At 33.2% G+C, this 25,549-nt stretch overlaps 1 long non-coding RNA gene across 1 annotated transcript in view; it reads left to right on the top strand.

Annotated features, from left to right (window-relative positions):
- Positions 1-10,909, top strand: part of LOC132734545 (uncharacterized) — a 47,201-nt gene extending 36,292 nt beyond the window's left edge. The window contains exons 7-8 of the long non-coding RNA XR_009626337.1: positions 10,494-10,508; positions 10,853-10,909. This is a non-coding gene — a long non-coding RNA (uncharacterized LOC132734545). The remainder of the gene's footprint in view (positions 1-10,493; positions 10,509-10,852) is intronic.
- Positions 10,910-25,549: the final 14,640 nt, after the last annotated feature.

The raw sequence follows: 25,549 nt of genomic DNA, 5'->3' as shown, positions 1-25,549 counted from the left end.
TTATATAAATACATACAATAAAATGTAGTACAGTGGACATTATAATACAGTATCTGAGGTCTGTATCTAATTAAACGTTACTTGGGATCCTCCTGGGCTCCTTGCCACTGGCTCTTGTTACTGGGTCGGGTGGGGGCCTTTCCTTGATGATTTTGTTTATCATATATTTCAATAATTTAATACAAAACGAGTCATCTCTAGCGTCACAGAAGATCAATACGTTTAAAAAAATCAAAGGAACATATCAGTGTATTTCTGGACCAGGTTTATCTATCAGATGTTTATAGATCAATTGATATATGATTATATTTTTTTTACCTGTGATAAGACATCGGCGTTACCTTAAACGGCTTGAATCACATTTATCATCTTATTTTCAATTTTTTGTGTCAACAGAAGTTTAGTAAATGGCACTTGCCTACAGAAAATCGAAATTATAATGTAAAATATGCATTGTTGTACTTATAAGAGTCGACAAAAAGCCAAAATCTCACTCAAAACGGTGGTAAAGCAATCATTTTTACGAATGATCTTGAAAAGTTAGCAATTTCGTTGAAATAATCTTGATGAGGGATAAGGAATAATGTCTTCGCAGCCGTATGCGGCTTTTCTTTTTACAGTTCGGTTAAATAAAAAAACATATTGGCCAGTTTACTTACCGCGTTGGAAATCCTGTCAGACATCCGCCATTTATTGCACAATTCTGCCTTACTTATTGCACGAATCGTGCGTTATTTTCACAGTCCAGCGTTACTGGATAAACACGGTGAGTTAGTTGTGAAACAGAACAGTCTATAACGAAAATCGGCAGCGAAAATAATCTCTTTTTCACATAGCATTAGCGATCTCCTTTGTTTTGTCTTGTCTTGTGAGAATCGAAATAATATCGGTCTGTTCGGTGTTTATTGGTTATTTAACACCGAATTTTTATTGGATACGCAACTCTTTTACAGTTAAACCTGAACTGCAGACATATATAAATTCGCACCGACCGATATTATTTCATATATAATTATTACTATACAGCTGTCCTAATCTAAGTCTTCAAAATGCTAATGTCGATATGATTATGTCAATCAAAAAACGTCAACAGTACATCAAAATAAACAATGTTGACGATAGATAACGCCTCGGGGTAATATACCTGTTCTCGGGTTGACAACAATATCTTCTATAACCCCGACAGCCATGTTATTTATATAAGAATACACATCATGTTATCTCCCTTACACTCATGCTGGAGTTATCGAGAGTTATGTGCCCCATGCAGGGTGATATAAATAAAATATAAATGTAACCTGTGTATCGTTTTCTGTTTATCACTGGTATATTGTATCCTCCGTGTTATGTTGTATTTGGTTGGTATTCGCCTAACTGTTGTGTCGTCGTTTGTTTGCCTAACTGTGGTAATGTTTTGTATAGTCTGTTTCGTATAAGAGGTCACTGTAAGTTGTAAGGTTGTATGAATGTGTTCACTAATATTTCACGTGCATGACCCTAAAATCCCCGCGAAATATTTTCTTGCTTAAGTAAAATATTTCCCTAAGCCAGTGCCACATTATATGAGTAACTGATAACTTACTTTACAGTATAGTTGTTGATAGTAGTAGTTACTTATTAGTAAACTTGAACATCATTTATGGACAGTTCTTGTATGCTGATCCTGGTAAGAATTTATATATTTCTAATGTCATATTTATTCTTTTCCATTGATGAATTGAATGAAATGTGTAATTTTATTATTTTGTAAATCAATTATTTGTAATTCCTTTGTACTTTGTTTGTAGGCTCGTTTTTGTATGTCCGACAATAAAATGATGAAATAGAAGCAAGTCTTCAATCATTTATCCCCGGTTACAAATGACTCCCCGACGATGAAATAAATACGAGCTAGGGTCGATGGACAGTCTTTCACAACCGCTCCAGGTACGCCCCAGCCGAGAAAACTTAACAGCTTTTCAAGTTGGAGAGAGACGGATGTTGTGACGTTGGCACGTACCGGTACAACTCTACGCATCATAATGGTATATTCCCCCTGTCCCCTTTTAAAGAGCTCTTTACCCATTATAATGATCACATTCCATTTTATAAAGGCCAAAATTGTATAAACTGTAGAAAACTTACGTTTTCTAGCCCTATGTAATCAAGAAAGGATCGCCGTGGAACTATTTTCATCGCGGAGGACTACATATTCAACTATGCACGTGCAGGAACTTTAGTGTGTGTGTGAACTTTATTTTGTATATTTGTACATGTATACATGTGTTTTATAGTGAAGAGTGTATATATTTTATTGGATTAAGGATGTAATGTAAGTACTCTTTCTATATAATTATTTTGGTCACTTCGGTAGTTAAATTTTGAAACCGTATTATTACTTGTGTACTGTACAGTTTATTTACGTCAAAGTTAGGCTATCTTCAGTTAGGCATTATTCGTTTCAGTACAGTACATGTAAATTTTTGATATTTCCTACAAATATTTTTGTTTGTTTGTTTTCTTGTTTTCTATATTAAATTTTTGCGATTTTTTTATCATTTGATAGACTTACACATATCATTTAACAGTAAAGTTATTTATCTATTTTATGATCACATCCGTGTTATTTGTGCCGTGTGGCGGCTGTAAAAAGTCTCCCCGTACATTTAATCAATGATGTTATATTTTCGATCCTTGAAGATCGTTCAGCACGACATTATTGTTGTGCTTGTGATATTAGGGAAACTTGATGTTATGTTTTCAGAGGCTTCAACTAAGGAAGATTTGTTGACTCAATATTTTAATAGTAGACAAAATCCCAATGAGTCGGTAACTACATATGCATGTAGGTAAGGAACCCTTTTACAGTCTATTATTGACAAAGGTCAACTCCCAGGCTTAGCAAGGAATGACATTTTGCGTCATAAATTTTGGACAGGTTTATATTCTGATATGCTAAAATTTCAGACTAGGCATAAATATGACTCTCTTGATGACTACACTGTGTTAGTTCGAGAGATAAGGAAAGTAGAAAAAGAGACTTCTATTAACTTCAGTGTTGTTATATTTTCTGGACCTTCGGGATCATTGATGCCAGCACTATTAAGTGTTGAGAATTGAGTACCGCTCAAGCCGGTGCTAGGGGGCGTGAGGGATGTTGCACTCATGTACAGACTCAATCAAACTCAATTCTCAACACTTTATAGTGTTGGCACAAATGATCCCGAAGGACCAGAAAATATAACAACACTGAAGTGAAGTACGGGGCAACTTTTTACGGCTGTCACACGGCACTTGACACCTGCTGTTGTGAAGTACAAAATTCTGGAAACAAAGTGATCCCTCGGAAGCATCAATCACAACAAAATAACATAAGAATTGCAGACTCGGTTTGATTGAGTCTGTAAATGAGGGATAATGTATAAGTGCAACATCCCTCACGCCCCTTAGCACCGGCTTGAGCGGTACTCAATTCTCAACACTTTATAGTGTTGGCATCAATGATCCCGAAGGACCAGAAAATATAACAACACTGAAGTGAAGTACGGGGCAACCTTTTACGGCTGCCAGACGGCACTTGACATCTGCTGTTGTGAAGTACAAAATTCTGGAAACAAAGTGATCCCTCGGAAGCATCAATCACAATAAAATAACATAAGAATTGCAGACTCGGTTTGATTGAGTCCGTACATGAGGGATAATGTATAAGTGCAACATCCCACACGCCCCCTAGCACCGGCTTGAGCGGTACGCAATTCTCAACACTTTATAGTGTTGGCATCAATGATCAAAAACACATAATGCTGTTTCTGCAAAAATATCAGTCAAGGTTTGTAACATGACTGCTAAAATATTGACTATCAAACCCAAGTCAGAAATCTGTACTTATTACAGAAGCTTAAGTGATAGATGATATTTCTTCTTATATTTCTCCTGATGTTCCTTCAGAACCTCCAATCAAGGACATTTCAGTTGATTCTTCCAATCTAACACCAGAACAAACTTTAAGATTTTATCAGGTTCTTGGTAAATGGAAGGGCATTTTTTGTACATCTACTAAAGAAATCCCAAAAATATGATAAACAAGATCAACAAGGAAAGGCGGCGTTCAATGAACGCAACCCCCATATGACCCAGCAACAAGAACCAGTGGCAAGGAGCCCAGGCGGACCCCAAACAAAAACATGACAGGGCAAAGACGGAGCACGGACAGGTTAATCATTAAATGATAAATAATTTGTAACTGATTAGGAATTCAAAGAAAATAATAACAGGCCCACAAAGGGGAATGGGACAGGAGACCGGGGGAAGGGGGGGGGGGGGGTAATCAAAGAAATAATCAAAGGGCTGCAGCTCTATGGTATTTTCTGATCTTTGCAATCTAAATCATACTGACTATCTGTATTTACTTTCCTGTATAAGTTATATAAAATTGACTACTCTAAACTTTTAATGCACTGTAATTTGTTAAATGCCTACATTAAAAATTATTCTTTCTTTTAAATTGCTGGTTTTTAAGCAGTATTGAGTGAGAACTACTTTGCGTTGTTAGGACTGTAAGGAAATTTTGTGTTAGACCGTGGATGTTAGCTATGTATTTACTGATCTTACGATCAGAAAATACAAAAACTAGAGGCAATGGGGAAGATACTTACCGTAGACGAGAAAACAACAAGGGACACAAGCAAAAGTGTCACCAAAACAGTATGAAACAACATAGACATACATCTGAGGAACACAGTGGGGCGCCGCCTTGGAACGGTCAGCAGCATAATAATGACTGCTGGGGAGTTTAAACCGGTTAATGGTGCACCAAACCTCGCTCTTAGCCCCACCATGTTCCTATAAACGAGACAGTGTAAATAAAATGAATCCCCGCCAAGTGAAATTCTAACAGTTGTCATGGTTACAAAAGGTTAAATAAGTAAAACACTAAAATGATCATGTAGAAACATATAAAAGTAAACCCAATGACCATAACAAAAGTACTCGATGTCCTAAAGGAAGACAGAGCAACAAGAAAATCACCTACAAGGGCCCGACGAAGCAAGGCAGAAGACGAACATTAAGACAATTCAGTCCCAAAGGGCTTTACGAACTATCATCAAACCACTGATTTGATTGCACATCATATAGAATTGGAGGATGAAACTCCTTTCAAAGAACCGTATCGCAGAATACCTCCAGCTTTATATGAGGAGGTTAGGCAGCACATCAGAGAAATGTTAGATGCCAATATTATAAGGGAATCTAATTCGCCTTTTTCCTCAAATGTTGTTTCTTGTGAGAAAACCTACAGGTGCCCTTAGATTTTGTGTTGATTGGCGTAAGTTAAACAACAGAACACGCAAAGATGCATACATGTTTACCACGCTTTGACGACACTAATTGATGTCTTATCTGGTTCAAAGTATTTTTCTAAAATAGGTCTTCATTCTGCATACTGGCAAATTGGTTTAGCAGAGTGTGATAAGCCTAAAACTGCTTTCTCTGTAGGAAACTTAGGTTTCTATGAGTGGAATAAAATGGGATTTGGTTTAACAAATGCCCCCGCTACCTTTCAGCGTTGCATGGAAAAATGTATGGGTGATATGCATCTCAAAGAAATTTATTTAGATGACATTTTAATATTTTCTTCCACTTATGAGGAACATATTTCCAGATTAGAGTCTGTCTTTCAACAACTCAGTGATCATAATTTGCGTGTCAAGCCTTCCAAGTGTGAATTTTTTAAGTCTTCAGTTACATATTTAGGGCATGTTGTTTCTGCCAATGGTATTGCCACACACCCAAATAAGCTTTCAGCTCTACAAGATTAGCCTGTCCCTATAAATATAAAAACTCTTAGACAATTCCTTGGATTTACAGGGTACTATCGTAAATATGTCCCAAACTATGCCCAAATAGTACAACCGGCCTTGAACGAACTTTTACAAGGTCATGGTGACAACAAACGATCAAAGTGGTCTAAGAAAAAGGCTAAAACACCAGTTAAGTGGGTCTGGGGTGGAGCACAACAAAAGGCCTTTGAGTTAATTAAGGAAAAGTTAGTTTCTCCACCAATATTAGGTTATGCTGATTACTCCTTGCCTTTTATCATGCACACGGATGCAAGTACCCATGGTCTTGGTTCGGTCCCTTTACAGAAACAAGATGGTAAGCAACGCGTAATTGCATACGCAAGTCGTAGCCTCAGACCAAGTGAGCGTAACTACCCCGCCCATAAACTAGAATTTCTAGCCCTTAAATGGAGCATTACAGATAAATTCCATGATTATTTATATGGAAATGAATTTGTCGTCAAAACTGACAACAATACTTTAACCTATGTGACTACCACAGCTAAGCTAGATGCCACACAACATAGATGGCTTGCAGATTTAGCCAACTACAACTTTACTATGGAATATCGTAGTGGTAAGCATTACATGGATGCTGATGGCCTATCCAGACGAAATATTTTTCAGGATGAGCTTAAGGCTATTTACCAAGCTGTTATTATTTCTGCTCCTATCATCAACTGTACTTCAGGTGCAGCAGCCCTTCAGATGGCCACTGAAAGAGGCTGATGTAGCTGATTCAATTGCAAACATCGATTGGTTTAATGCGCAGTCCAATGATAGTACTTGAAGTCTTGTAATGAACTTCCTACGTAGCGGTTCCCTGCCCAGGGGGAAAGATACCAGTATTAAGGAACCTGTTGTACAAAAGTACATTAGAGAAGCAAATCGGCTTTTCATACAAAATAATATTCTGTACAGAACCGCTACATTGGATGGTCAACAAGTCAAACAGCTTGTCATTCCTGAATCACATAGGAACATTGCTATGAAAGGTATTCATAATGATGCCGGGCATCAGGGCAAAGAGAAGACTTTGTGGCTTGGTAGACAAAGGTTTTACTGGCCTGGTATGGAAAAGGACATTTTCAGTTGGGTTGAGAGATGCGACCGCTGTATCAAGCGTAAGACTCCATGTAACAAGCCTTTTGCCGAACTGAAACCTATCCATACTACCAGACCAATGGAATTGGTTTACATCGACTTCTTAAAGCTTGAGCCCAGTAAAGGTGGTATTGAAAATATCCTTGTAATAGTGCACAGGCTATTCCATGCAGGAACTAGACTGCAGCAACCACAGCAAAGGCACTATATGAAGGGTACAAATGTATTTTCGATACTACGGGTTCCCAGAGCAATTGCATAGTGACCAAGGTCGCAACTTTTTAAGTCGCACCATTCAGGAGTTATGCAAGATTGCTGGCATTAAGAAGTTCAGAACTACTCCATATCACGCCATGGGAAATGGATGTGCTGAACGTTGGAACCAAACACTCCTGAAAATTCTTGGAACCCTTGAAAACCACCAGAAGTATGACTGGAAGGCATACATAGGTCCATTGGTTCAGGCATACAATGTCACCAAAAATGATGCAACCGGATATGCCCCTCACTTTCTGATGTTTGGTTGGCACCCACGGCTTCCTGTAGATGCTTATCTAGGCACAGATCCTTCAGAAGAGCACACAGGGATCAGTCCTCTTATGCATCAAAACTCCATCGGAGATTGCAGATAGCATACAGCAGGGCTGCAAAAGAAGCTGGTAGGATGGCTGCCAAAAACAAGACCATATATGATCAGAAAGTGAGGCATACTCGACTTGATGTTGGAGATAAGGTACTGATTCGGACAGTTGGAGTGAAACGGGAAGGGACTAACAAGTTGTCAGATCGTTGGGCTGAGGAAATTTATATAGTCCTTTCTATACCCAATCCTGATATTCCCGTGTATAGAGTTCAGCAAGAAAACAAGAAGGGCCCAATTAAGACTCTACATCGGAATATGTTACTTCCCTATCCTTTCACTCAACTTGTGGAACAGGAGAGTATCAAACCTAGACCAGAAAGCAGCTCTCGCAAGAGAATTCCTAATAAGTTCAGGTCGATAGCCGATACTCTGTCCACTGAAATCGATGATTCCACTGATTCCGATTCTGATAATACCGAAACATTATACCTACCTCCACCAATAAGACCCCAGAAACGTCCTAAAGAACAGTCCAGTAGGTCTAAACATACTGTGTCTGTGACCCCAGTACCTTCAAAGGCTCTGGAATCATTTCAGAGTGACCCCTCTGCAGAGACCATTACTCTATCTGACCATTTTTCAAGAATTTATGGTTTATCACCACAATCGGAGACTGAGACTAATTTGGTAAGTGATCAGAAAGTTGGCTCCACCCCAGTACCTGACCCTGAACCTCCAAGTCCTCGTCCTGTAAGGCGCAGAGTCCCACCGCAGAGATACGGTGAATGGGTTACCCTTATTGTAACAAATCCTAGCCAAGATTTGGAAGTATTTGTATGATTATCATATATTATTATATAATGTAAAACTTTGAATTTACTTAATTAATTTCTTCACAGAAATTAAGGTCAGTAAACCTGATTAATCCATGTTTCTACTTTAGAAATAACTAGGAACTATGTCTGAACAAATCATATATGTTTTCATGTGTTCATATAGTTTAAAAAAAATTGTCTCCACATCTGACTTATGTGAACAAGTTGTTGTTTCTATGTGGAGAAGTTGATCTTGAGGATGACAGATTTATTATTGCATACTAGTACAAGTGTACTGTGATGCAACTTTAACTTTGCCTATCTATTGTAAATATTTGTAAATAGATTTATTTGAATATAGAGCTGAATCATATATATGAACTTATTTCAATTAAAGAAATTAATTTATTAATTTCACATTACAATTGAAAATTCATTATAAAGATATCAATGATTTATATTTGTCATTTCATAAAGACAAGAAATAGACATAATTGTTGTGTATTATTATACACATATGATTTATTGAAGATAATTATGTCCTGATGTTTTTATTTGAAACTAAAATATAATTGAGTTATGGAAATGTCAGGAGCCATTTTCTTAAAGGGAGGGAATGTGTAACCTGTGTATCGTTTTCTGTTTATCACTGGTATATTGTATCCTCCGTGTTATGTTGTATTTGGTTGGTATTCGCCTAACTGTTGTGTCGTCGTTTGTTTGCCTAACTGTGGTAATGTTTTGTATAGTCTGTTTCGTATAAGAGGTCACTGTAAGTTGTTGATAGTAGTAGTTACTTATTAGTAAACTTGAACATCATTTATGGACAGTTCTTGTATGCTGATCCTAGTAAGAATTTTTATATTTCTAATGTCATATTTATTCTTTTCCATTGATGAATCGGATGAAATGTATAATTTTATTATTTTGTTAATCAATTATTTGTAATTCCTTTGTATTTTGTTTGTATGCTCGTTTTTGTATGTCCGACAATAAAATGATGAAATAGAAGCAAGTCTTCAATCATTTATTCCCGGTTACATAAAACTAAATAAATAAATAGAACATCAAATTGACAAGGAAATCTATGCCCATTTCATTACTCCGTATTAGATGATTAAATCGGATACAAAATAAACAAACCGCCATTTGTTCATATGTTTTAGACTCAAGAAACATGTGTCATGTACATGGCACCATAAATCATTCTTTAAATGTGACCTTTGTTAATGGTTCTAATGAATTTGAAAAATATTCTTGAAATGGCGATTTACCAACAGTTGGTATTGGAAAATGGTATGGATAAAACATAAAACTGCTTAATATATAGAAACACTGTCCCACGTTTTCGATAGAAAACCTTGCAGGTTAATTCCGACGGATATTTACATAAATATCTTTTACCAATTAAGTGACTTATTTATGGTAAATTATAAAATTAAAAGGAATTATGGCTAAATGAATTGTAGTTTTGACTTTCAGCACACCGATGGTGGGACATAATGTCACTTTATGTATATGGAACATAGTTTCTTCTAAATAACTTTGTCGTATTGCCGGTCATTTGAAAATAAAGACAGACATTCTGCAAAATTTTATTGAAAATTACTACGCTACCCTTACTAGAAGGTGAAAACAGAGAAGCAAAATAAAACAAAACAGAATATTTTTGTCACATTAATAAATTTAAAAAATGTAATTAAGTAACACGAACAAAATAAACATACAAAAGAATATGATCACTGTTAACATACATGAGGTTTTTAACTTAATGATTTATAAAAACGTTTGTTCATTGTGCTTAGAACTTCTTTCATATAAAGATATTGTTTTCATTTAACCAGTCTATTCAAACATAATCTTTAAGTCGTAGTATTCGGTCATTAATCATTCAGTTAGATAGCCAAGATTTTATTTTGGATACCTACCACCCATTTGAGACAAAATTAAAAGTTTGTATCACATGCGATAACAGAATAGGTAATGAATGAAATATTAGCCATTTCACATTCCTAGCTTAAAACAATGCACACACATGGTGCAAGTTTTTTTAAAAAGTTTTTCTAGTTTTAAGAGACGATCAAACATATCAAATTTCAAACGTATAGAGGTAATCTTAATTTTAGTTGATATATATATATAAACAAGCTTTCTATTTTTTTTTTATTTCAGGGTGCAGGAGCTTTCGTAAGTTTGGGTTTTACTTTTATATTTCAAAAAGACATCTTTTATTTAAATAATAATTAAGAAAACAAAGATTAAAGTATATTTTTACAACTTATATGTACAACTTACTCTCAGATATGAGTTTTTGTGAATAGAAATGATTGCAACAAAAAAATATTTTAAGTATGAAATAGTGCAAAATTTCTTTCAAATACCACAATAAACAACAACAACATAGCTTATTACTGTATTTTGTTCTAGTTTAAAAGACTATCAAACATAGATCAAATTCAAAACATAAACTAAAATTTAAATTTTAGTAGATTTATTTTTTTAAAAAAATGGCTGTCTATTTTCTTTTTTAGGCTGGACTTCCGGTAAGTTGAGTTATACTTGCGTCTAGAACATCTTTGATTAAAATGATAATGATAAATAAAAATACCCAGAAGAGGGCGATTTATGGAAAAGGTTATTTCATTTGAAAATGTTTGCATTGCGAAATTTTCCAGTTCGCTATTCATTGTATATATCGCGACATTTCATTTTTAATTAATAATCCATATTATGACCGACGAAAAGGCTCGAGAAGTTGCTGTTGCCCTTTCACAAAATCTGATTTCATTCCATAAGAGGCGCCGCGCTTCGGCGCGGACGCCAATCAAAACAGACATAAACTGTATGCATTAATTCCTAATATTGTATGGTAACTAGTGTAAGGGTATTTCAAGGCGATTTAGCCAAGATGTAGATCATCATGCAATTTCGACCGCCTTCCAACTCTGCTTTATTTTCCTCTAATGGGGATTGAATTGGCGATCGTGCAAAATCATGTGAACAACCCTTAATATTTTCACGGTTGCTTCTGCGTTGAATGAACTGTAGTTTCTTACAAACAAAAATTAGATTAAGATGGCATAATCAACAAAGATTAACATCAGGATGTCATTTAATGGCACCATAAATCATTCTTTGAATGTAACCTTATGTTAATGTTAACGTTATCAAATTGAAATGAATTAAGAAAAATATTCTTAAAATGGCGATTTACCAACAGTTGGTATTGTAAAATAGTATGGATAAAATATAAATCCACTAAACCTATAGACAGGCTGCCCCATGCCTAATGATAAAAATCATTGCAAGTAAATTCCGACGGATATTTACAGAAATTTCTTTGGGCCAAGTGAGTCATTTATATTGAATTGTAAAATTAAAAGGATATACTTATTTTCACTTTCACTTGTGTACTTAGTGTATACCGTTGCAGGGGTATAATGTCACTTTATGTATAAGCGTGGACCCATATTTTCTTTTTAATAACTTTGTCGCCTGTCGGTCATTTGAAAATAAAGGCAGAAATTCCACAAATTTGTATTGAAAATAATGATTTAACTTGGGTCAGTTATAACCATGCATCCATATTTATGTATAACATTGTGATGGATATATATTTCTATCTTGTGGTGATTATAGAATACGTGATTTTCGGAATTTACTTTAAAAGCACAAATATATTTAGCTATTTGTCATTATTCCTTGGGGCCGCCACACCATGACGTTTTGGTCAACGCTCTCTGAACGTTTTATCGCGCAGATTTTGAGCGTTCTGGAATGAGGTTGACACATCTGGCAGGTGATTACCGTGTGTCTTACGCATAACAAGCGTGTGTCTAACGCACGAGAAGCGAGTAACATTGACCAAGTAAGATAACCTTGAAACCAATAAGCGTGAGCTAACGTGCCACTGGTGCCACTGAAGCCCGTGGTGTGAACGTGCGGCCAAGTCTAAATGCACTCACGAGAGAAAAATTAGATATGTCAAGTTTCAAATTGGCATCAATAAAGTTTTTCACTAATTTCACCGGGTCCTCACTATTTGGTTCGGGAATACCAGATATAATGATATTGTTTTCTCTACTACGGACCTCTTGTCTATACTTTCATATTCTAGTAAATGATTTCGTTGTTGTGTAACATCTAACGTGGCGCTTTGAACATATAAACGTGATTCAATATTATCATTTTTTTATTTTGAAAGTCCAAAATTAGACATCCCTTCTAATATATAGTTCAATATGTCGTCTGTTGGAAGCTTTTTAACTTCATTTAAGCCAAGATCGCTGGTTATCTAAGAGGCTGGTGGAGGTGGTGGGGTACACGACCTGTCCTACCTTTCCCCACCCGTTGAGTGACGCGCTCTCTTACATCGATTTATATAGGTCCAGGTGTCAGAAAGGGGTTCAAACCTGTTCATTGCATGCCTTTTTGGAACAGGGGAAGCATTGCATGTAAAGCTCCAATAACTTGTTTCCATTTTTTAATGATAAATAATGCGAAAATTCTATTTGTTTGCAGGACTTCAGCAAAACGCATCCGCCACGTTTAATTACCTAATACAAACACATGCATTAACACGGAAAATAAACGCAATAAATGGTTAGAGCGTAGTATTTTTCGTAAATAAAAAAAAGCTTCAGTCGCTATCGGTTCTTTATTTACGAGAGACATAAAATGTGCACTCAAATTTATATATGAAACATACAATTTGCACTGAAATTTATATTTATAGGCATTTGACGTAAATGGAACAACTAGGCGATTTTAAATATGATTTGCTAATGTAGTGACTTGATATATGACTAGGAAGGTCGAATGCATTACTGTGTTTAAAAAATCTTATTTTCATAGAAGTGGTAGCAAGTAAATTCCTAAATTTAAATTGTAACAGTCTTGTGATGTAATTGCGAAAATAAAAGTTGATACGCAAGCTTAATTACTGAGATTATCATGAAAGTACATATAATTTGAATGGCTTCCCTTTGATCATGTATAACACCCATATCGCAGGTTCTATCCTGTCTTATTATACACTTTAAAAGCAATAACATGAATCAATCTGTGGTTCCAGGGTAGAAAGACAGAAAGAAAGTCAGAAAAGAAGGAAGAAAGAAAAGATTAGACAACATAATCAGATTCATCAAGGCAACATAAAACAGTCATCTTTTACTGTTGTTTTATATACTTTATATTGTTTCTAAGTGTCTGGCTTGATGGTAGATCAGTCCTGCGGAACCGTACACCATAACAGAAGCGGAAATATTGACGCATCCTTGACTTTAATACCATTCTAAAATTATTACTGTAACGATTATCAGATTAAATTATATAAATATATTTTTGCAAGTTTTGATCTATGAACACGTGTTGGGATTTTATTGCAATGTAGAAATATATCTATTTACGAGGATGTCCAATGTATTCACCATTACTTCTAAATTGCTCATTCGTAATTGTAACGTTACGAAGTATTACTTGCATGCTCATGAACATATGTTGTGCTTTTTGTTCCAATTTAGAAATATTATAAAGATAGAAAACAAAATAAAAATTGCCTTGATCAAACATTGGTATAAGCATAAATGACATTAGAAATATTTGCATTTTTCAATAGTTATGAACTCAAGCAGGACACTCTATATTAACACGAATTTATTTTGAAGACAAATTTATTATTAACAGACCACAGGCTGTTGCGCTGTGAAAACAGAAATTTTCATAAGCAATCATCACGGAAATAATGGTTTATATATAATGCTGACAATTGAACGATCACAAAGTTATAATAAATCACAATATTAGGTGCATATGTATTTTATACGGTGTAATGTTACAATATGATATATAAAAAGAGGATATTCATTTTTTTATATAGATATAGGATTTATTTATATCAAGTGGTATGACATAATTTTCATATCGCAAGATGAAAATTAATCCTCTGTACCTAAAAAGAACTTGAATTTTCTGTTTATTATATACGTTTTCTCTTTTTTGGCCTCAAACTTCGTAAGACTTCTTTTATTTTGTGTATTGACTGAAGTAAGAAGAAAGTGGTCCAGCAAGACACTAGTGAAAATACGGAAAATATGTTTCACTGCAGTGATTTTTTACAGTGAAAATACGGAAAGTGAAAATATGCATCATACGTCGTCAATATTTCATTTATAAATATATAATAAATTATAAAATGCTCCTATGGTATAAACAAATAATGTTTTATCTCTACAGCAGCGATGTTCCTAAAATCTGTTAAGAGTGCATTTGTGTTTGCCATGCTTCATAGGAAATTGCAATTAAGTTGAAGACATAAAAATGTAATAACTAAATGGAAGCGAGTTCAAGGACTAAAAGTGATACATGTGTTGCGTGTTGAAACTTGAGATATATTAAGCTTCACAGCGTTCACTGGTATTTGAACATGAAGTTTGTAAAACAACTATGGGCCTTGTATACTTGTAGTGTTACATTCAGATGTAATTTTATTAAGTACAACTATTTCACACTTACTGATTTAACAGAAACTATATTTATTTTCTACCTTAGACAAGAATATTAATAAGTACATTGCGAATAGGAGATCAAAATTTAAATTTCAGTATTATACAATTTTGCGCTCCATAGACATTTTAGCGCTTTAAATACTTTCTAAGAGCAAACTATAATATCTAATTACAACAGTCTGCATAGTTAATGAAGCTGAATAAGATATCTCCAGAATGATTGCCAAATGTATGTAATATACTCCTTAAATCTCCATACCTTTAATGTCCAGGTGATCAGTTATTTGATTTATATAATAATGTTTCGCTTAGTTTATTCTAATTGTATTTGTACTAGATTTCAGAAACTTTAAAACAATAGCACTATCACATTTGCCAAATGTTTATCAAGAAAACACTGACATTTAACTCGTAAGGGACATAATGGCAAGATACAAAGATATGTGATCAAGTTGGAGGGTAATTAAGATTTTTATCATTGCCAGTTACAGTCTAATTTTTTGTGATGTTATTCACGGGGAAATGAAAAGATTCTATACATCCGCTCTAATAACGTTCTGAAAAATAACTTCTCAGACAGCAGTTATTACTGACACGTGATAAAACGATAAGATTATCAGAATAAACCAAGGCGAATTTTCAACGTTTGCAAAACATTGAACACTCTTTTAAAAAAAACTTCGATATTTGGAATCACCGTCTTATCTTGTCTACTGTTGTAACAGATATCATACAATAACAAATTATTCTTGAGTGAAAAATATCTTGCAATATTTATACACGCTCACTAGGTAACGGTTATTTCTTTACTGACAGAAACATAATTTCCACTGCTACTTTGTGTAACGGCTTAATTTTAAGACCTCGTAAAAATATATGACGTAAACATGAAAGCAAATCATGAGACTGTCATAAATGCCCAACCAAAATTATCTTTGTTAAAACACTAACAGAACATTTAGTATCATACACACCTGTTATTTTTTTTGTATCCCTTTCTAATATAAGTTTCAAATTTTTGTATTTTTATTTGTTTCAAATAACTTTGGATGGCAGTTATTTGAGAGTTTATTTTGTGGGGAAATAAAGAAATACAACAATTATAATATACTAATAATTTCCTATAAACAGCACCGGTTCTTACATGTCACATTTCTTCACCTGCCTAATTTAAAAAAAAAATTCATGGATAAATAGTACTATATAGAAGGATGTATTTTGTCTTGTATAATTTTGTAAGCAGTACAGATACAATATATGTTATACTTATCTTTAGTAATGTGGATATTTTTTTGAACAAAGCAGAAGTTGAGTTATAACATTGCACAAAGGAAACACTAGATGCCGCAATAAGCATAGACGCGTATATAGTCTCCACAACGTTGTGTAACATAACAAAACAACAACAACAAAAACAACAACAACAAAAACAACAAAGAAACAAAACAAAAAAAAATAAATACAGATATCACAGATTTTATTGACATTTAAATTGGAACACAACCACAACATCAAGCCGTATGCAACCAGATTTGACTATATAATTCTCATTATGGTTATCTAATATGGAATTAGACTGAACAAAAACCAATTTAGTCAACTGACAGATACAATCATTGTTTATTATGACAAACATTTGAAAAGTACAAAAATAAATATTTACATCACATAGCATATTCTTTATTTGGCATAGAATGACTTTACACATGTATAGCCAATACAGTTAACAATCATGTAATGGAAGAGCATTAAACATTAAAAAAAAGACCTTAATAAAGTTAAAATGTTTTACAGATAAAGCAAAGTTTCAAAACTTAAATAGATTGAAAATACTAATTGTTGTTCATTTTTTCTTTAAATGAAAAATACAAAACATTTGACAACTAACTCAACATTTCATGGTTGTTGTAGACATTAGTTTTTCAAATTTATTAAATCTGTGACCATTCTGTATATTGTATTATTCATCACACACTCGTGCCGCTTTTGCGACTCCGTAAAAATGGTATTATACGGTCATGCATGTATTTTGACGTGAAGACATTTGCATTCTACAAACATAGCATAATTATGTTATCGTTACACTTTAAGTGCGTCAACGAAAAACACACCAAAAACACAAAGATACACGTAGGACTTTCACATTCGAGTAAGACCAACTCGTAAAAAGACGTAGAATTAACGTTATGCTCCATATTTCAGTTACTCCTTACATTGAAAGCTATTACAATAACGATGAATTCAAAAGACATTGTTTTTAATTTTGCATTTCTTCATTTCAAAGGTATGCACTTCTCTGAAATAGCATTTCAAAATTCACAAAAGGCTTTTTGCACGTACCCTGAAATGAATATCGGCGGAAATGTGAATATGAAAATACATCTATATTTTGTCTCGTGCAACATAACTTGAATTCAAAATTTCAAAATTGCATCTTTTATAAAACAAATAATCCTGTGCCAGAGAAAAAATCATTCAGCGAATCATCATTGAATGTTAATAAAACAGGTAAAATATTCCATATATAATCATTTCTACACGTTGTATCCTTACAATATAATGTACTTTATTTGTAAGTTTATTTGAAATGTTTCATATTACATGCCAGGCTGACCCTCAGGTAATTTCGCCGATTATGGGGATTGTCTTATATATGACACAAATAAATGATTTTGCAATTGTCATTTATAAATCTTTAGCAGCATATCTTATGAGTATTACAAAAAAAATCTATATAATAAGATGGTCAGATGATTATCATGAAACACTGTTACCTAAAACATTGTTCTTATTGTGTACCAAAAGCAGATTTGCTGGGCATAATTTGAACAATAACATTTTCTTTTTGTGTAGGCTCTTATTTCCAACTTCAGATAAATATAACATCATCGATCGTTTAACTTCAGCATTTGATAGGAGTTAAAGCTTTCTTTATGATCAAAATTATTTCCTTTGCCAAAACTATATTTTTGAATAGTTTGAGGGAAGCATTTGTCTTCTTCGAATTTCACCGGAGCAGACATGAAAATTATTTTCAATCTCTATCTTAGAAATTATAATCCTACCAACAAGGAAGCTCATCTAAAGTTCATTTCCTTTTCCCGGCTGAAATAAAATACCGTCTAAAATATACCTGATTTTTGTTGTTTTTTTTTTAGAATGTCTACAGCAATATATTCCTGACATTTTCCAATGTGCTCCTTTAGCACGTATATTACAAGGGGTATATTATTCTCTTTTATGAACATTATAATACTCTCATATGGTATTAAGCATTACTTCCGTGTTTGAGGAACACGAGAATGTAAAAAGGTTCAACACTCTATTTCAGATCATCAAAAATGATATAAAAGTCACAATATTGTTTTTATATTCAACACTTTGTGATATTGTATGGGAAGGAAAAACGCAGAACTAAATTTTCACATTTTAATTCAACATAAGTGTATAATGCTCTCTCTTCTCTATTTCGAACTCCTAACTGGATTTTTAAAATCAGTATATACACATGGCAAGTACGCACTTAAAATGTCAACAAAATGAGTTGTAACGAGTTATAATGAGTAATAAATAGAAACTATTTTATCATATCCGACATTTGACCAGTACATTGTCAAATAACATAATTATATATTCATGTCATGTTTAATGTTCCCATTATGAAATAAAAAAAAAACATTTATCTGCTCAAAACTGTGTACATCAATCATTTGAATTATAATAAATATAATATGTATGACTAATTAAGCTTAAAGTGCATTTTACGATAATTTGGTAAAGGGTAATATTCTGTGCACTTATCATGTTGTAGGAACCAATCGTCATAACATTGTTCCAACATAATAATTAAGATCAAAATGTAAGGAAAAATTGAATTACGGACGTATGAGCTCCGTATTTTACAAGCCACGAATATATTAAGTTAAACCCGTATTTGAAAAAACAACATTGCTACAGAAAATGTAATCACGTTATGGTCTTTATATAATCAGCATTTTGATGTCATGATTAATAAGTTTGTCTCAATTAAATTATCAATTAAAGACGAATTCTATGGCTTTAAATTTATCTGATTAACACTTTCTTTAAATTAATATACACGTTATTTAACAAAACAAAACGTCTACACCTATTATGATTTCACAGAGAAATAGAAAGTCATATCGGCATGATAACTTGACAATATTCTATCAAATAGAAATTATATTTTATATAAACAAAAGTTTGATTGTAAACTTTTATTCCGATTCCGAGAAGTACTTGTTGTTCAATACCAAATACTGATCATTAAAAACTTTCATTGCAAACAATATTTCCCTCCGGTGTTGTTTTTGCGCACCTAAACCATTTCAGGTAAGAATTGCGCGCATCACTTGCAGACCGATGACAGTGTAAGCGGTTCTTTAATTAAACAACCGAATAATAAAATTCTAGTACGCATTTAAAATAATAACTGTCATAATTCAAATATTTAGAGTACAATTCAAATTAATTTATGAGCTGAACATAATGAAACACATGTCAGCAAATAATTATTCAAAATTATAAACACTAATGCAGGAAGGAATGTTTATAAAATATAACATAATGTCGGAATAAAATGTATTTTTAGACACTCGCTATGTGCATGAGTTTATAGCATTACCTAATGCCTCAGGGTGCCTTCTGTAAATACTTATACCTTATTTTCAACGCTGAAATCCTGTACATGCGCAGTGATGAAATGAACTGTTGACCGGTTAACGTTTTAAACTGTTTCACTCCTGTCATCGGGTATATCTGTTAATGCTGTCCACCGTCACTATTTGTTAAACCAGTAATCGAACGTCGCTCAGCTCAATGTACAGAAGTGGTTTTTAGAGACGCCTGTAGCATTTAGTTGCAAACAGTTTACAATTAAAACAGTAAAATGTTATAAGTATGCTGTTGCAATAACGAGGACATATTCAACATTAAATATGCAGACTTTTTGTCTGGACCGTAGACATTATACCGTTCCGCATAACCGTTTCACGTGCTTTGAAACGGTATCAAATATAAAGCCAAACAACAAACATTATTTGTTTGTCTTGGATAGAATTTTTTATTATCAGCAGTTTTACATCTTAAAAGTGTTTCTAATATGTTATTGCCGATAAAAAGATGTAAAGAAAAATATTATTTCCACATAAATTTTTCAAGACTATAATTATTTAGAAATTAAAAGAGTGTTATTTTAGGAAAACCCGTCTGTGATTAAAAACCCGAAAACAATTCATACTTACGACAACACACTTGCAGGTGTGCTCCTACTTGTGCGGTATTACAGGTGTATGTATATCTTAAACAAACTGACACAACTCTAACCTGATAATATGGCAGTGTTTCCTACATGCATGCATTTCAACTGTTACATGTTTCATAAGATTTAACAGCAGGACTTTAAATGGAATCGTCATGAAAACCTTAATAATAAGAGGTTTATACATGGCAGAGTAGGACCGGAATGTGAAAAATGGCCCCAGGGGTGATATTGTATTGATGTCAGAGAGGCAATGACCAAGTGAGTTGAAGTCGGCGGCTTTTACAACTTAGCTATGGACACGCCTAAATTTTTAATTTGATTTTATCACTCGCTTTATAAAGCTTCATTATATGACTTTTATCTATGTATTGTCCTAGATTTTGAAACAAACACGTGTCAGTTATGTTTCTAGCAATATAATGCTGACGGAGAAAAGTCGTGATAATTATAAACATTGCTTAACAGAAATGTTCAAAACACAAATAACCGAATAATACAAAGAAATTAAAATTGTCTTGAATTTGCTGCTACATGAAAAGGTATAAATTCTTTGTCGTCTAAAATATGAAAAAAGTGTGCGTTCATTTGTCATCGTGGCATTATTTTGCAGAATTCCGATAATCTGACATTTAACACTCTTCTTATAAAAACTCTTTCTTATTCTAGACACAAGAATTTGATTATCTCAAAATATAGACAAAATATTCTGCTTTGTTAACGTTAGGATTCTTACATTACACCAAAAGTCATGGCATGTAAATATAAAAGAACTTATATATGGTTTTTAGCATCTACTTCACAATTTCATTAGGGTAAATTTGCAAATACAACACTGGTGCAACCAACAATTTAATGTACGCAATTGATCCAGTGCATGTTGTTCTTTTGAACCAGTTAATAAAACAAAAAGCTAAAACAGAAGCCAACGATTTCTATAATGATAAATTTGTAACCAAAGTACATGGAAGAAAATTGCATTTAACTTGTTGCAATGAATAATAATAACATTTTATTAGACATGCTTACTATAAAATGTAACCAGCAATATATTATCAAAGCAGTAGTCGCACTAACTACGTTACCGCAACAAGTAGCGCCAGGAAAGCAAAACAGTTGGTAGTCCATTTATTTATCACATATGTATTACAACGTAACCCAAGTGGTACGTAAAGTACATAAAGCTTTATACAAATAAGTTCAGACAAATAATAATGGTGCTATAGAAATGTTTTGTTCATTACTTGGGTGTTTAGCAAAACATTGTGTTGAAAATTGAAAACCGCTCCAACTGATGCTAGGCGTTGTGAGACATGGCTAATTGTGTTTTAATCTTATATGTACAGACAAAACCAAATTGAGACCACAATTTACTTTTATTTTCACTGCCTCGAAAAAATCGATTCTTTCCTTTAAGTTAGTAGAACAAATGCAATGCAGCACAAAAGAAATAACAACCATAGCTGTATTGGAATCATGCTAATATATGTCTTTAGATTCTAAAAATAATATTCATTAGATCGGAATTATTTAAGATAAAATTGGATATTATGTCTAGATATCTCGGATGTACGTTCTAACGACGAATAAACCAACTGATTTGCGTTGTATTACCTCATTTTTTGACAATTTGCCAATCAACACCACTAAATAGATCTTTATGTCCTTGTATAGGATATTTACCTTCAAAATGTGCTTAATATAACATGTTAAAATAATCTATTTTCATAATATTTTCGTCAAGCAATGTTTGTTAATAAGAAATATTCTAGTTATAAATGGCATGTTCTGTTATGCATATATATTTTTGTTATTTCATTGTCCAGTTTTCTCCACGCCATCAAGATTACGAGTACAAAGGCATATCAATATCCCAGCTATTCATGGTGCTAGTTTGTTTTCGTGTTACAAAATAATTCTTTTCGTTAGAGGACCAGACCGTATAAAAATATTGAAACTGAACTCTCATTTGAATTGCTAACTAGACTAGAGATGGCAAAACAATACAAACGTGACAACATATATAATAATGTTATAACGATTTATTTGCTCTGCGTGATCAAATGCTTGTTAAAGCGAATCTAGTTTCGGCTTAAACAGATAAAATATTCGATGGTAAAAGTATTCGACCCATGAATGGACCATAAAAATTATAACACTGAAATGAAATGTAAAGGACAATTTTAAACAGGTACCAAAAAGTCCAATGGCACGTCATCTTTTGCAACTATATTTAAATTGAAAGTGTCTCCTACGGCTAAAATGACAATATATTACTATCCTTCTTAAGAACTCTGTCAGGAGATAAATTATGCTGTCAGATATTTCAGCAGGAGATCAAATAAGTTCCCATTTGTTAAAAGGATCCATTTTAAGAGTCAATTTTATGTAAATTAAAGCAGTGAACAATTCTGACATATCGATCAAAACCGACAATTTGGAGACAAAATTGCAAGTATTAACTACAAAAAGACGGGTAAATTTCTATAGAGGAATATTTTCATGACTATAGTCTACAGTTATAATGAGACTCGTGATGTAGGTTAATCAAGAATTATGGAATTACTATTTGATGCCAAATATTCGAGTAAAATATGGCATTCTTAATGTATCTTTACCAAAACCTCTTTCTTTTCAGCAAAATTTGCGCCATTATACATTATATTTATAGTACCAAGTGTAGTATAACTACTGCCCATTTACTAATTTGTGCAGATGACATTTGCCTATTTGTATTGATCAATAAATAGCGAATTGAAAATGAGCACAAAAAAATCCAAATTTCTTACCGAAATTTCAATACACAAAACATAATTTTCATTACATTGTTACGATTATTTCGTTACAATTGATTTTTTTTCTTTATTTTATTATTCTACTATGGCCTAATTCCGATTAAAGTACACAGATTAATTCACAAAATGTTAAGGAAATATTTGTATCGTAACATATTCATAAACTGCATTCGGTCCCAACGTAAAAAGCCATAATTCAATGTCTGAATGTATCTACAATAACAAAAACAATATCAATTGCTTGTTATCGTACGAAATAGGAATATTATTAAAACCCGTAATTCCTTTTTCTTAAATTTCCCAATCATCTTTAAACGAACAAAATAGCCCATATTTGGACGACTTTTTGCATGTAGTACCATCTTTGTGATGAAATAACAAGCAGTTTACCAGAAACACAATTTACAATGTTTTATTTTTTTTTTAAATGCAGTCAAACTAATAAAAGTGATTTCCGTTTTATTTTTAGAAGTTATTATTATGATTGGTTTCGTTTTATTAAATTTAAAAGCCATTACCAGTTAAACCATTTCATAACTTTTGAAGAAAACAGTACAATGGAATAAAATATACTTAAGGAAATCGATTATCTGCACAAATTTAGTACAGTGTTTTGTTATTGAAAGCCCTATTTCATTTTATTTATCCACATTTCCCAGTATGATAATAAAGTTTCGTGAGTTGTTTATTTTACAGGATAATTTTAATTTATCAGTTCCAGTTGCAGTCTATTTTTGTAGTTGTCAAGCAATGTATTGTCTTCCATTGGTAAATAAAAAATAAGATACATATGCCCTTATAACGTTCTGAATAAACAACTTCTCAGACAATATGTTATAAAAATTCAAAGCAGGTTATCTTTGACAACACAATTATTCCAATCAAAGAAGCGTTCATCTTCAACAAAGAAGCTTCAAGACAGACAATTGCAAACACCACAGATATTTTTACCTAAATATATTAATTACACCTGTTTTAATGCACTGTATGCTTGAGCTGAGAACTAATCGGCAATTGAAATCCTTCATGGATAGAGAAAAGTTCACTATTTTATATCAGTACCGCATTTGTTATGTCCGATGTTTGAGAATATTTCAGAAGGAATAATATGGTTTAATTTGTAGATGACAACGAAAGATATATCAGCAGGCCAGGGTACAATGTGGTACGTAAAAATTGTATTAACGTTATAATGTTGTAAAATATGACTAATCAAGTTAATAAATAAATATAGCATACCTATCGCTTAATACAGAAGGCTCGGCGCTACATAAAGCTATAAATGACTACGGACTTATCTGACAATACTCGTTGACTTCAGTTTTCCAGAGTTTCCTTTCCTGCCGTGCCACTAATTTTAGGAGACATACCAAATATGGTTAATAGAATATTCACTAAAATTATAACATTATTTAATACACTTGTTACTATATATAGTAACAAAATTGCCTATGAGTTCAACTGATTATGAGTGTCACGTGACCTATTATGAATTTGCGGCCCGGGGCCGAGAACTAGTTATCAGCCCGCAGAACATGTGCAAGTGCACAAACTGAAACAATGACGTCATATTTTACGTCATCAAACAGTTAACTGTAAAAGTGAAAGTAGGTTGTCAGCACGAATTTATTTATTTTCATTATGAGAGCTTAAGCGTATTTAGTACAAACACATTTTGTTACTATTGAAATTTGAAGAAATAATACGACAAATTCATTCCGAAAAAAATGAAAATAAAACTTACTTCTAGATTCTACTGCTTTGAACACACAGACAGTAAACATCTACAGTATGTACAGAAGAGTAGACAAGAATTTCAACGAAAGAACATTGTTGTTGTTTTTTTTAAAAAAAATACTACTATTAGATCTCCCAAGTGTATTAAAGACATTAATACACGTCAGAGTAGGGCCGGAAGGTGATAACCGGCCCTGAATGAATAATGGCCCTCGGGCTAAAGCCCTCGGGTCCATTATTCATTTTGCGGGCCGATTATCACCTTCCGGCCCTCTCCTGCCGTGTATTAACCTCTTAATAAACAATTTACTGGTATAAGCATTCCAATGGCTCTATTGTATCAATTGTAAGGTCCTACAATATGTGAAACGTCTGAATGACAATTACAAATGTTATAGAATAAATGCAGAATTTGCAATTCCTAGTCAACATAGTATGGTTAATTTTGAAACGGTCTTTTACATTAAATTCATTGATGTTATCATTTGATTTGAGACATTATGCATCAAACAAGGCTATGATATTTGTTCCGTACACTATCACCAACACTTTGCTTACAAATGAGTTAAAAATTTCAGGCAACGTAATAAAAGGAGAAATAAATTGAAGCAGCCAGATGTAAGTTCCATTTGAATTTAAATTAAGATGATGTTAATCTCACTAAAAGTTTGTCTTTCTGGCAGGTGTTACAGAAATGTAGCACTGTGATGCTATTGGCGGAATGTGTTAAGAAATAATCAAATTTGTTACATGTAACAAAGCCAGTATATTTGTCTACACTTAAAAGTGTATTTGTCCACACAATATAGTGTATTTTGCCAAACATAAACGTGTATTGTTTCACAGATAATATTCTATTTGACTACACATTTCAGGATATTAGCCCATACATTACAGTGCATTTGTCCA

The sequence above is a fragment of the Ruditapes philippinarum genome, unplaced genomic scaffold (assembly GCF_026571515.1).
Source record: "Ruditapes philippinarum isolate M1 unplaced genomic scaffold, ASM2657151v2 ctg4498_1_1_1_1, whole genome shotgun sequence".
Classification (NCBI taxonomy): domain Eukaryota; kingdom Metazoa; phylum Mollusca; class Bivalvia; order Venerida; family Veneridae; genus Ruditapes; species Ruditapes philippinarum.
This window is presented reverse-complemented; position numbering and strand designations above follow the sequence as displayed.